This window comes from Ictidomys tridecemlineatus, chromosome 10 (genome assembly GCF_052094955.1).
Source record: "Ictidomys tridecemlineatus isolate mIctTri1 chromosome 10, mIctTri1.hap1, whole genome shotgun sequence".
NCBI lineage: Eukaryota > Metazoa > Chordata > Mammalia > Rodentia > Sciuridae > Ictidomys > Ictidomys tridecemlineatus.
The window spans coordinates 70,515,414-70,527,977 of record NC_135486.1 but is presented as its reverse complement, the minus strand read 5'-3'; positions in this window follow the sequence as shown (position 1 = coordinate 70,527,977).

Genomic DNA, 12,564 nt, shown 5'->3' with positions numbered 1-12,564 from the left:
CTTTCCCACAATTCACTCAGCAACATACTGAGCACCCTATTTTTCTCTCCCTGTCCACAATATTTTCTCCAAGGTTCAGATGTGAAACCTCCAGCCTCCTGAGTTTACTAGGGATATCACTGGCTCATACTTGGGGCTTTGGCCCAACCAGCATTGGCTCTTACAGTTGGCAAAGATTCAAAGTTTCCCCAGTGTGTTTCCCACTGCGTTGAACAACAAACAGATCTCAGAGACTTGAGGAATGTTGAGACCTACAGGAGAGGGAGGAGAAGATGGGCATGGAGAAGGAAAGAAGGGTGGAAATAGAAAAGCAGGAATGAGAAGAGGGTGAGGAAAAAAGAGTGCATCCTTTAGTCCTAAGAAATAGCCATTCATCTGCCTTAAGAAAATAATTACTTCTTTTTTACTTCACTCATTTGTCCTAAAAGAGACTTGTCCATTTGCAGAGAACTGAAAATATGAGCTCAGCAAAATTATCAATATAATTTTTGATAATGATCTGTCAGCCATGTGTAATGGTGTATGCCTAGAATTGCAGCTAATCAGGAGGCTGGGGCAGGAGAATTGGCAAGTTCAAGGCCAGTCTGGGCAATTTAGTGAGACAGTCTCAAAATAAAATCATTAAAAAGTGGGGAGGGTGCTGGGGATGCAAATACATGGCAGAGTGCTCCTGGGTTTGATGCTCAATACTTCATTAAAATGAAATGAAATAAAAATTTAAAAAGAAAGAAAATAAAATTGTGTGCTAGCTTCAACATTTTCCCTAGGAGAATATACTGTTTTGAATTCTCTAGGGTGAGTTTACCACATATACCAGAAAAAGCATACACTTGACCTCACTGAGAAGGCTGTTAGGAATAGGGGGGCTGAGGGGTGACATGGGTCAAGGATTAGAACTGGAATGCTTTAGAAAACAGGGGAGTTGGGGGAAGCAGAGAAACAACTAATACCTTTCTGTAGGGGAGATGAAACATTGCTTTACCCTGGATGTAAAATTGGGCAAAAAAAAAAAAAAAAAAAGCCAGAGGTGTTTAAGGGAATCCAGGTGGAGTTTTAATTATGATATTTGATGGAATTCATAACCCATGGAATTTCAAGTCAAATGCAACTCCTACACTCTTGATTCACGGAATGAGTGATATCTAAGAAACTGCCCTGATGTGGCTTCTCCATGAGTGAAGTGAAAACTGGGGCCATTTTTAACATGACTTTTTTTCTGCATTATTATTTTTTTTAAATGCTAGTCGATACTGTATTAGCTCCTAGAATCCATTGAGCACATGCTCTGGGCGGGGACGAGGGGGGGGTGACTCAGCAGTTTTAACAGACTGTGCAAATTCCTGGACTGTGTCAATATACAAGGGTGGAGATTGTGAAAAGGAAATCATTAACTTTGAAAATTGTTTGATTAGATTAAAGCTACTTTAAATTGAAAAACAAAAAAACTATCTCAAAGAGTTTAAACCTGAATGCAATGTGTCACTACCAAGACAAGAAGCCCCAAAGAAGAGGAAGCTCTAGATTCATCCACTGAGGGTCCAGGTGTCCTCCCATCTTTTCCTGGGTCTTTCTTCTTCTTCTTCTGTAAACTACTCTTACTCTCAGGCTGGGTGAGGACAACCTCAGCAATTTCCTACCCTATAGCACAACACGATATATCAACTCCAAGAACAGGGGCCTAATTTTTAAAAAATTATTCTTCTTAGAATGAGAGGAAACTTTCCTAGACCCTCAGAACAAATAATTTCACATGGCATTGATCCGAAATAAGTCACAACTAAGTCCTCCCACAATGACCCCCCAAGAGCAATGTAATTAACCTGAGTGACCTAACCAATCAGGTGAAGTACTATAGACAGTGGGGGGGAGTGGGGATGGAGAATCTTCTCAAGTGTTGAAATAGCAGTGAGAAAGTGATGACTTTCTTCACACGAGTTTCCAGTGTCACTGGGATTCCAGGCCTTTGCCACCATGCCTGGAATGTCACCTTTGGATGAAGTGGTACATGTAAATAAAAGTGAACAGTTTGCCCTGGAGCAGACATATTGGTGCTATATGGTTGGTAAAAGGACAGACCAAGAGGAGAAAGTGACAGGAAGCCACACCCAGTAGCAAATCCATACAAGAGATGTTGAGAGAGAGGGTGGGCTGTAATCAATGTTCATGTAAGTGATGATTCAACCTGATTTTAATATGGAAACTTCTATGTGGGATGAAAGAATGGGAGGAGGAAACACAAGTCACCTGTGATGGCCACGCTTGATGAACTGGGACCTTGATGATTGCTGGTTTGGGAGAAACCAGAGTCACAGGATTGCTTCACATACAACACGTCACAGTCACAATTTCTCAGAAGAAGCAGTACAAATAGTAAACATGGAAGAAGTCACCAGAGTGTGTCCCAGGCATGAATACACCCCTTTGAGAGTTGAGAGTGTCAGTAGCCTGGACAGTGTGAGCTATCTGCATGAAGAAAGAAAGGTGATGTCAACGTAGCCTAGGTAGAAATTCAAACTGAGAGAAGAAAGGATGTATAACAAGAAGTGGAAAATAAAATAGGATCAAGGTGACATGTATTTTGAGGAAACATATTTTTATAGAGATGTGGTTTCCTTCATATCTGAGATGAAAGTCCAGAGTTTCATGTATCATGTTGATACAATTACTCCTATCAGAAAGATTGGGAAACTAAGGTGTGGATGCCCAGACTAGGCATATAGCCAATATAACAGGTAAACCATTGTCCCCAATTATTCCATTTGCAAATTGATGGGACCTGAGACTATGTTACATAACATGGCACAAGAAACTTCTCAGTGGGGATTAATTTAGGGACTATGACAGCAAATATTTTCCTGGATTCTTTGAGCAGACCCAATGTAATTACAGTCTTCTAAGAAGTGAGACAAAGATGTCACAGGCAAGGAGGGAACCCTTCCAAACTCATTGTATGAAGATAGCATCATTTGATTGAAAAGCAGATGAAGACACATCAAAGAACAAAAATTTTAGACCAATATCCCTGATGAGCATAGATGCAAAAATTCTTAATAAAATAATGGAAAAATTGCATATTTAGAAGATAGTATACTATGATCAAGTGGGGTTCATTTCACAGATACAAGAATGGTTCAACATAAGGAAATCAAGAAATTTAATCCATCACATTGATAGAATTAAAGACAAGAATCACATGATTGTCTCAATAGTGCAGAAAAAGCACTTGGCGAAATATGGCATTTATTTATGCTTAAAACACTAGAAAAATTAAGGATAACAGGAACATACCTCAACATTGTAAAATCTACAGATGCTAAACCCAAGGCCTAAATCATTCTAAATGGAGAAAAATTGAATGTCTTCCCTCTAGAAACTGGGTCAAGAGAGGGATGCTCTCTTTCACCACTCCTATTCAACATTGTCCTTGAAATTCTAGACAGAAGAATTAGACAAAAGAAATAAATTAAAGGGATACAAATAACAAGAGCTCAAACTATCCCATTTGACAATGATATGGTTTTATATTTAGGAGACCCCAAAAAAAAAGCTCTACTAGAAAGCCTATAAAATTCAAAAAAATTCAGCAAAGTAGCAGGTCATAAAATTATAATATAATACCCATAATCATTTGTGTTCCTATAAACCAATGATGAACCAGCTCAAAAGAAATAAGGAAAACTCTTTGAATCACATTAACATCAAAGAATAAAATATTTGGGAATTAATCTAACAAATGGGGTGAAAAACCTCTACAATAAAAAGTACAGAACACTAAATAAAGAAATCGAAGAAAACTTTAGAAGGTGGAAAGATCTCCCATGATCTTGGATAGGCAGAATTAATATTGTCAAAATGGCCATATTACCAAAAGCATCATACAGATATAATGCAATTTCTATTAAAATTCCAGTGGTATTCTTCATCAAAGTAGAAAAATCAGTCATGAAATTCATTTGGGAAAATAAGAGGTCCAGGAGAGCCAAAGAAAATTCTTATCAAGAAAAGTGAAGCAGGAGGCATCACAATATCAGACTTTAAATTTTACTACAGAGTTGTAGTAACAAAAGTGGCATGGTATCAGCACCAAAACAGATATGAAGACCAATCATACAGAACAGAAAACTCAGAGACATACCCACATGAATGCAGTTATTTCATACTAGCAAAGGCACCATAAACATACAATGGAGTAAGATAGTTTTTTAAATGAAAGGTGATAGAAAAACTGGAAATCCATATGTAGTAGAATAAAAATGCACCCCAATCTCTCACCCTGCATAAAATTCAAGTCAACATGGATCAAGGACCTAGGCATTAGACCAGAGGCCTTGCACCTACTAGAAGAAAAAGTAGATCCAAATCTGCACCATGTTGGCTTCAGAACAGATGCCCTCAACAAGACTCCTAAAGCGCAGGAAGTAAAATTACAGATCAATAAATGCAATGGTATCAACCAAAAGACTTCTTCACAGCAAAAGAAACAATCATAAATGTGAAGAGAAATCCTACAGAATGTGAGAAAATCTTTACCACCTGTTCCTCAAATAGAGTATTACTCTCCAGGATATACAAATAGCTCAAAAATTTTTATAGTTTTTTGTCTTCTTGATAACTGCCATTCTGAATGGTATGAGAGGAACTCTTAGTTTTGATTTGCATTTCTCTAATTACTGGAGAAGTTGAACATTTTTTCATATATTTGTTGATCAATTGTATATCTTCTAGGAAGTGTCTGTTCAGATCCTCAGTCCATTTACTGGTTGGGTTGTTTCTTTCTTTGGTGTTAAATTTTTTGAGTTCTTTATATGTCCTGGAGATCAGTGCTCTATTCAATGTGTGTGTGCTAAAAATTTGCTTCCAAAATATAGGCTCTATTTGCACCTCATTGATAGTTTCTTTTGCTGAGAAGAAGCTTTTTAGTTTAAATCCATCCCATTAATTGATTCTTGATTTTATTTCTTGTGCTTTAGGAGTCTTGTTAATGAAATCAGGGCCTAATCCAAAGTAATGAAGATTTGGGCCTATTTTTTCATATATTAGGTGCAGGATCTCTGATCTAATTCCTAGGTCCTTGATCCTCTTTGAGTGAGTTTTGTGCATGGTGAGAGATAAGGGTTTATTTTCATTTTAGTATATATAAATTGCCAGTTCTCACAGCATCATTTGTTGAAGAGATTATATTTTCTTCAATGTAGGTTTTAGCTCCTTTGTCTAATAAGAGATAACTATATTTATGTGTGTTTGTCTCTGGGTCTTCTATTCTGTGCCTTTGGTCTACATATTGTTTTGGTGCAAATACCATGCTGTTTTTGTTAAGATAGCTTTGTAGTATAGATTAAGGTCTGGTATTGTGACACTTCCTGCTTCACTTTTCTTGCTAAGGATTGCTTTTCATATTCTGGGTCTCTAATAATTCCAAAGAAATTCCATGATTGCTTTTTCTATTTCTTTTTTTTTTATAGTGTCAGAATTTTATTTTATTTCATTTTTTAATTTTATTTAATTTTAGTTTTTTTATTGGTTGTTCACAACATTACAAAGCTCTTGACATATCGTATTTCATACAATAGATTGAAGAGGGTTATAAACTCCCAATTTTACCCCAAATGCAGATTGCAGAATCTCGCCGGTTACACATCCACAATTTTACATAATGCCCTATTAGTAATTGTTGTATTCTGCTACCTTTCCTATCCCCTACTATCCCCCCTCCCCTTCCCTCACATCTTCTCTCTCTACCCCATCTACTGTAATTCATTTCTCTCCTTGTTTATTTCCCCATTCCCCTCACAACCTCTTAAATCTAATTTTTTTTATAGCAATGAGGGTCTCCCTTCATTTCCATGAAATTTCCCTTTTCTCTCCCTTTCCCTCCCATCTCATGTCTCTGTTTAATGTTAATCTTTTCTTCCTGCTCTTCCTCCCTGCTCTGTTTATAGTTGTTCTCATTATATCAAGGAAGACATTTGGTGTTTGTTTTTTAGGGATTGGCTAGCTTCACTAGCATAATCTGCTCTAGTGCCATCCATTTCCCTGCAAATTCCATGATTTTGTTGTTTTTAAGTGCTGCATAATATTCCATGGTGTATAAATGCCACATTTTTTTTTATCCATTCATCTATTGAAGGGCATCTGGGTTGGTTCCACAGTCTAGCTATTGTGAATTGTGCTGCTATGAACATCGATCTGGCAGTATCCCTGTAGCATCCGCTTTTAAGGTCTTCAGGGAATAGTCCGAGAAGAACAATAGCAGGGTCAAATGGTGGTTCCATTCTCAGCTTTCCCAGGAATCTCCATACTGCTTTCCAAATTGACCGCACCAATTTGCAGTCCCACCAGCAATGTACAAGTGTACCCTTTTCTCCACATCCTCACCAGTACTTGTTGTTGTTTGACTTCATAGTGGCTGCCAATCTTACTGGAGTGAGATGGTATCTTAGGGTGGTTTTGATTTGCATTTCTCTGACTGCTAGAGATGGTGAGCATTTTTTCATGTACTTGTTGATTGACTGTATATTCTCCTCTGAGAAGTGTCTGTTCAGGTCCTTGGCCCATTTGTTGATTGGGTTATTTGTTATCTTATTGTCTAATTTTTTGAGTTCTTTGTATACTCTGGATATTAGGGCTCTATCTGAAGTGTGAGGAGTAAAAATTTGTTCCCATGATGTAGGCTCCCTATTTACCTCTCTTATTGTTTCTCTTGCTGAGAAAAAACTTTTTAGTTTAAGTAAGTCCCATTTGTTGATTCTTGTTATTAACTCTTGTGCTATGGGTGTCCTATTAAGGAATTTGGAGCCCAACCTTACAATATGTAGATCGGAGTCAACTTTTTCTTCTATCAGATGCAGAGTCTCTGATTTGATATCAAGCTCCTTGATCCATTTTGAATTAACTTTTGTGCATGACGAGAGAGAGGGATTCAATTTTATTTTGTTGCATATAGATTTCCAGTTTTCCCAACACCATTTGTTGAAGATGCTATCCTTCCTCCATTGCATGCTTTTAGCCCCTTTATCAGATATAAGATAGTTGTAACTTTTGGATTAGTCTCTGTGTTCTCTCTTCTATACCATTGGTCCACCCGCTTGTTTTGGTACCAGTACCATGCTGTTTTTGTCACTACTGCTCTGTAATATAGTTTGAAATCTGGTATCACTATACTGCCTGATTCACACTTCCTGCTTAGAATTGCTTTTGCTATTCTGGGTCTTTTATTTTTCCATATGAATTTCATGATTGCTTTCTCTATTTCTTCAAGAAATGCCGTTGGGATTTTGATTGGCATTGTATTAAACCTATAGAGAACTTTTGGTAATATTGCCATTTTGATAATGTTAGTTCTGACTATCCATGAACATGGTATATTTTTCCATCTCCTGAGATCTTCTTCTACTTCTCTCTTTAGGGTTCTGTAGTTTTCATTGTATAAATCTTTCACCTCTTTTGTTAGGTTGATTCCCAAGTATTTTATTTTTTTTGAGGATATTGTGAATGGAGTGCTTTTCCTCATTTCCGTTTCAGAAGTTTTGTCGCTAATATACAGAAATGCCTTTGATTTATGCGTGTTGATTTTATATCCTGCCACTTTGCTGAATTCATTTATTAGTTTTGTAGTTTCTTTGTAGGCCCTGTTAGGTCTTCTAGGTATAGAATCATGTTTTCCACAAATAGTGATAATTTAAGTTCTTCTTTTCCTATTTTTATGCCTTTAATTTCTTTCGACTGTCTAATTGCTCTGGCCAGTGTTTTGAGAACTATGTTGAACAGAAGTGGTGAGAGAGGGCATCCCTGTCTTGTTCCAGATTTTAGAGGGAATGCCTTCAATTTTTCTCCATTCAGAAGGACGCTAGCCTGAGGCTTAGCATAGATTGCTTTTACTATGTTGAGGTATGTTCCTGTTATCCCTAGTTTTTCGAGAGTTTTGAACATAAATGGATGCTGTACTTTGTTGAATGCTTTTTCCGCATCTATCGAGATGATCATATGGTTCTTATTTTTAAGTCTATTGATGTGGTGAATAACATTTATTGATTTCCGTATATTGAACCAGCCTTGCATCCCAGGGATGAATCCTACTTGATCATGGTGCACAATTTTTTTGATATGTTTTTGTATCCGATTCACCAGAATTTTCTTGAGGATTTTTGCATCTAGGTTCATTAGAGATATTGGTCTGTAGTTTTCTTTCTTTGAGGTATCTTTGTCTGTTTTCGGAATCAATGTGATGTTGGCCTCATAGAATGAATTTGGAAGGACTCCCTCTTTTTCTATTTCCTGGAATAACTTGAAAAGTATTGGTATTAAGTCTTCTTTAAAGGTTTTGTAAAACTCTACTGTATATCCATCTGGTCCTGGGCTTTTCTTGGTTGGTAATCTTTTGATTCCTTCTTCAATTTCATCCATTGATATTGGTCTGTTCAAATTGTGTGTATCCTCCTGACTCAGTCTGGGAAAATCATATGACTTAAGAAGTTTATCGATTCTTCACTGTCTTCTATTTTATTGGAATATAGGTTTTCAAAATAATTTCTAATTGTCTTCTGTATTTCTGTAGCATCTGTTCTGATATTGCCTTTTTCATCCCATATGTTAGTAATTTGAGTTCTCTCTCTTCTTCTCTTCGTTAGCGTGGCTAAAGGTCTGTCGATCTTATTTATTTTTTCAAAGAACCAACTTTTAGTTTTGTTAATTTTTTCAATATTTTCTTTTGTTTCAATTTCATTGATTTCCGCTCTGATTTTAATTATTGCTTGCCTTCTGCTATATTTGCTGTTGTTTTGCTCTTCCTTTTCTAGGGCTTTGAGATGAAGTGTGAGCTCATTTATTTGTTGGCTTTTTCTTTTTCTGAGGAATGACCTCCAGGCGATGAATTTCCCTCTTAAAACTGCTTTCATTGTGTCCCATAGATTCCGATATGTTGTGATTGTATTTTCATTTATCTCTAAGAATTTTTTGATTTCCTCCTTTATGTCTTCTGTAACCCATTGATCATTCAGTAACATATTGTTCATTTTCCATGTGATGTAGGATTTTTCCTTCCTTCTTTTATCATTGATTTCCAGTTTCATTCCATTATGATCAGATGAAATGCATGGTATTATCTCCACCCCTTTATATTTACTGAGGGTTGCCCTATGGCATAATATATGGTCTATTTTTGAGAAGGATCCATGTGCTGCTGAGATAAAGGTATATTCATTTGATGATGGTTGATATATTCTATATATGTCAGTTAAGTCTAGGTTATTGATTGTGGTATTGAGTACTATAGTTTCTTTATTCAACTTTTGTTTGGAGGATGGTCCAATGGTGAGAGAGGTGTGTTGAAGTCACCCATTATTATTGTGTGTGGTCTATTTGATTCTTGAACTTGAGGAGAATTTGTTTTATGAATGTCACAGCACCATTATTTGGTGCATAAATATTGATAATTGTTATGTCTTGTTGGTGAATGGTTCCTTTTAACAGTATATAATGTCCTTCTTTATCCCTTTGATTATCTTAGTCTTGAAGTCGGTTTTATTCGATATGAGGATGGACACTCCTGCTTGCTTACGAAGACCGTGTGTGTGGTATATTTTTTCCCATCCTTTCACCTTCAGGCTGTGTATGTATTTTCCAATCAGATGTGTCTCCTGAAGACAGCATATTGTTGGATTTGTTTTTTTAATCCATGATACCAGCCTATGTTGCTTTATTGGAGAGTTTAAGCCATTAACATTTAGAGTTACTATTGATATATGGTTTGTACTTCCATCCATTTTTGATTATTTATCCTTTTTTTTAGAAAATATAGTTTGTTTCTTCATGATTATTTTTCCCCTCACTCTCTGTCTTTACCAAGGCACTTCCCACTGATGGTTTTGGTTATTGTTTTTCATTTCTTTCTCGTGTAGTGTTTTGCTCAAAATGCTTTGCAATGCTGGTTTTCTGGCTGCAAATTCTTTTAATTTTTGTTTATCATGAACGATTTTTATTTCGTTGTCATACCTGAAGCTTAATTTTGCTGGATACAGAATTCTTGGTTGGCACCCATTGTCTTTCAGTGTTTGAAATACATTGTTCCATGACCTTCTTGCTTTCAGCGTCTGTGATGAAAAATCCGTTGTTAACCTTATTGGTTTACCCCTGAATGTAATCTGCCTCTTTTCTCTTGTAGCTTTTAATATTTTCTCTTTGTTTTGTATATTGGATATCTTCATAACAATATGTCTTGGCGTTGGTCTACTGTGATTTTGTGTGCTCGGTGTCCTGTATGCATCTTCAATTTGTATATCTGTTTCCTTTTTTATTTCTGGAAAGTTTTCTGTAACTATTTCATTCAGCAGGTTACTCATTCCCTTGGTTTGAATCTCTGTACCTTCTTCTATCCCGATGACTCTTAAGTTTGTTTTTTTATGTCATCCCATATCTCTTGGATGTTTTTCTCGTGATTTTTTTACCAGCCTTTCTGAGTTGGCTAGACTCTTTTCAAGATGATATATTTTGTCTTCATTATCTGACGTTCTGGCTTCTACTTGCTCCACTCTGTTATTGATACTCTCAATTGAGTTTTTAATTTGGTTTATCGTTTCCTTCATTTCTAGAATTATTGTTTGATTATTTTTTATAATCTCTATCTCCTGATGAAGATGCTTAACTTCTTCTTCTATCTGTTTATGTAATTCATGATCAATGTGTTCTTTCACTGCTTGAATTTGCTGTCTCGTATCCTCTTTAAGGTTCCGTTCCATCTGTCTAAGGTGTTCCTTGAGTTCTTTATATGACTATTTTTCTGATGACTCTAGGTCCTCCTGAATATTTAGGCTGTCCTGCATTGTTTGTACTCCTTTTCTTCCTTGCTTTTTCAAGCTGCTCATGTTACTTCTTGTTCTGTTTGACTGCTGAGTTACTGTTTACTCCTATAAATTTATTTGATGCTTGCGAGGAAAGGTATTAGAAGGGAAGGGAATAAGTCACTAAAGACAATGAGAGTAAGCAGGTAGAATTCAAAGAAGGGCGAATAAGGAAATTGAAAAGAAATGAAAAAACAAAAGAAGAAAAAAATATTTTTTAAAAAAATAATAATAAAAAAATTAAAATTGAAATTAGAAGAAAAAAAATTGAAAAAATTTAAAAGACAACAAGAAAGAAAAATGAAAATGAAAGAAAAAACCCAAATCAAAAAAAAAAAGAGGAAAACAAAAAACAAAAAACAAAAAACTAATAAATGCAGTCTTAGAATTTTATTAACTTCTCTTTTAGTAGGTGGCGCTGTGCCCTCCAGGCCAAGTTTTTCCTGTCAATACGCGGGAACCAATCACTTTCCAGCAGCTCCTTCTCCCAGACTGGGCGAGTCTCCAATCCTGAGTGCCTAGGGCCTCTTCTTGTGTCTAGTCACTTCCCCGCTTTTCCTCTAGCCAGGCCCCTCTCACTAGTGCTGCTCACCACAATACTGGCTACACGCCAGGTCTGCTGCTCCCGGGAGCACTGTTATCATGCACCACTGGGCACACTCTCCCTGTCTGCCATTCCCTCAGACCCTAAGTTTGTGGAGCTTGGGGCTGAGAATCCTCAGCGAATTTTATTGCCCTCTGGTAGCCACGCCCCCGGTAGCTGGTGCAAGAGACCTCAGGTGTCAGCACTTGTGAGGGTGGTAGCTGGGAGTTCCGCGCCGTGGGTCCGGCACCACATCTGATTTCCTCGGTCTGCCTCTCGCATTGAAGGGAGAGCTAGGAGGGGCCCTTAAGGTTTCCCCAATGTGTGGAGAGGGAAGGCTAGGGGATTACACACCTGTAGCCACAGGATTCAATGAAATTATCTCCTCCGCTGCAGTCTGGTGACGTCAATTCTCTGCCATGGTGGTATCTCTTGCAAATGGCGACAGTTCCTTTCCCTTTGCCGGGTGACCAATGCAACGGGTGGGTCCTTACTGTATTTCCCAAGCCCTGTTTCAAACCTGTGGCCACTACTTATGAAGGTTCGGTAGGCATTTACCTCCATAGTATCAGAAGGGCTGACCAGTTGTTTCAGCTGGATGTATTAGTGCTGAGTCACAGCTGTTTGTCTGCGGGAATTGTTGGATTTCTTCTTGGAAGATGTGGCATCTTATCCTATTGTTATAACACAAAATAGTATTAATAGCAAATACATAATTCCACATTGGTCCTTGCTTTGGAATCAGATATAGCAAAATGGTACAGCATTGTATGTTTTAACATATTTCAGGAATTTAGACCATTTAAATCATCAAGCATTTGTTTAGCAAGCCATGCAGGATCCACAAGATCATTCCTGCTCTTCTGACTATCGTGGATGTGATGATGTAACTCTATAAGGTCTAGACTGTCATTATTTCTCTGCCAAATGCCACTAATTGATTTTTAACTTTCTCCCAATCCCATTGAGAAACATTATATCTTGATGTTGTAACATAAACAAATTTATAGCTAGCATGGCAGTGAAGCCACTGTCTGAATTTAAGAGCAGCAAGCTCAATTTCTATATTTATTTACCATAGCTTCCAGGGCATTTAATTTAGTTTCTATATTGTTATTCATACCTACCTGATTTTGTAAGGCTTTG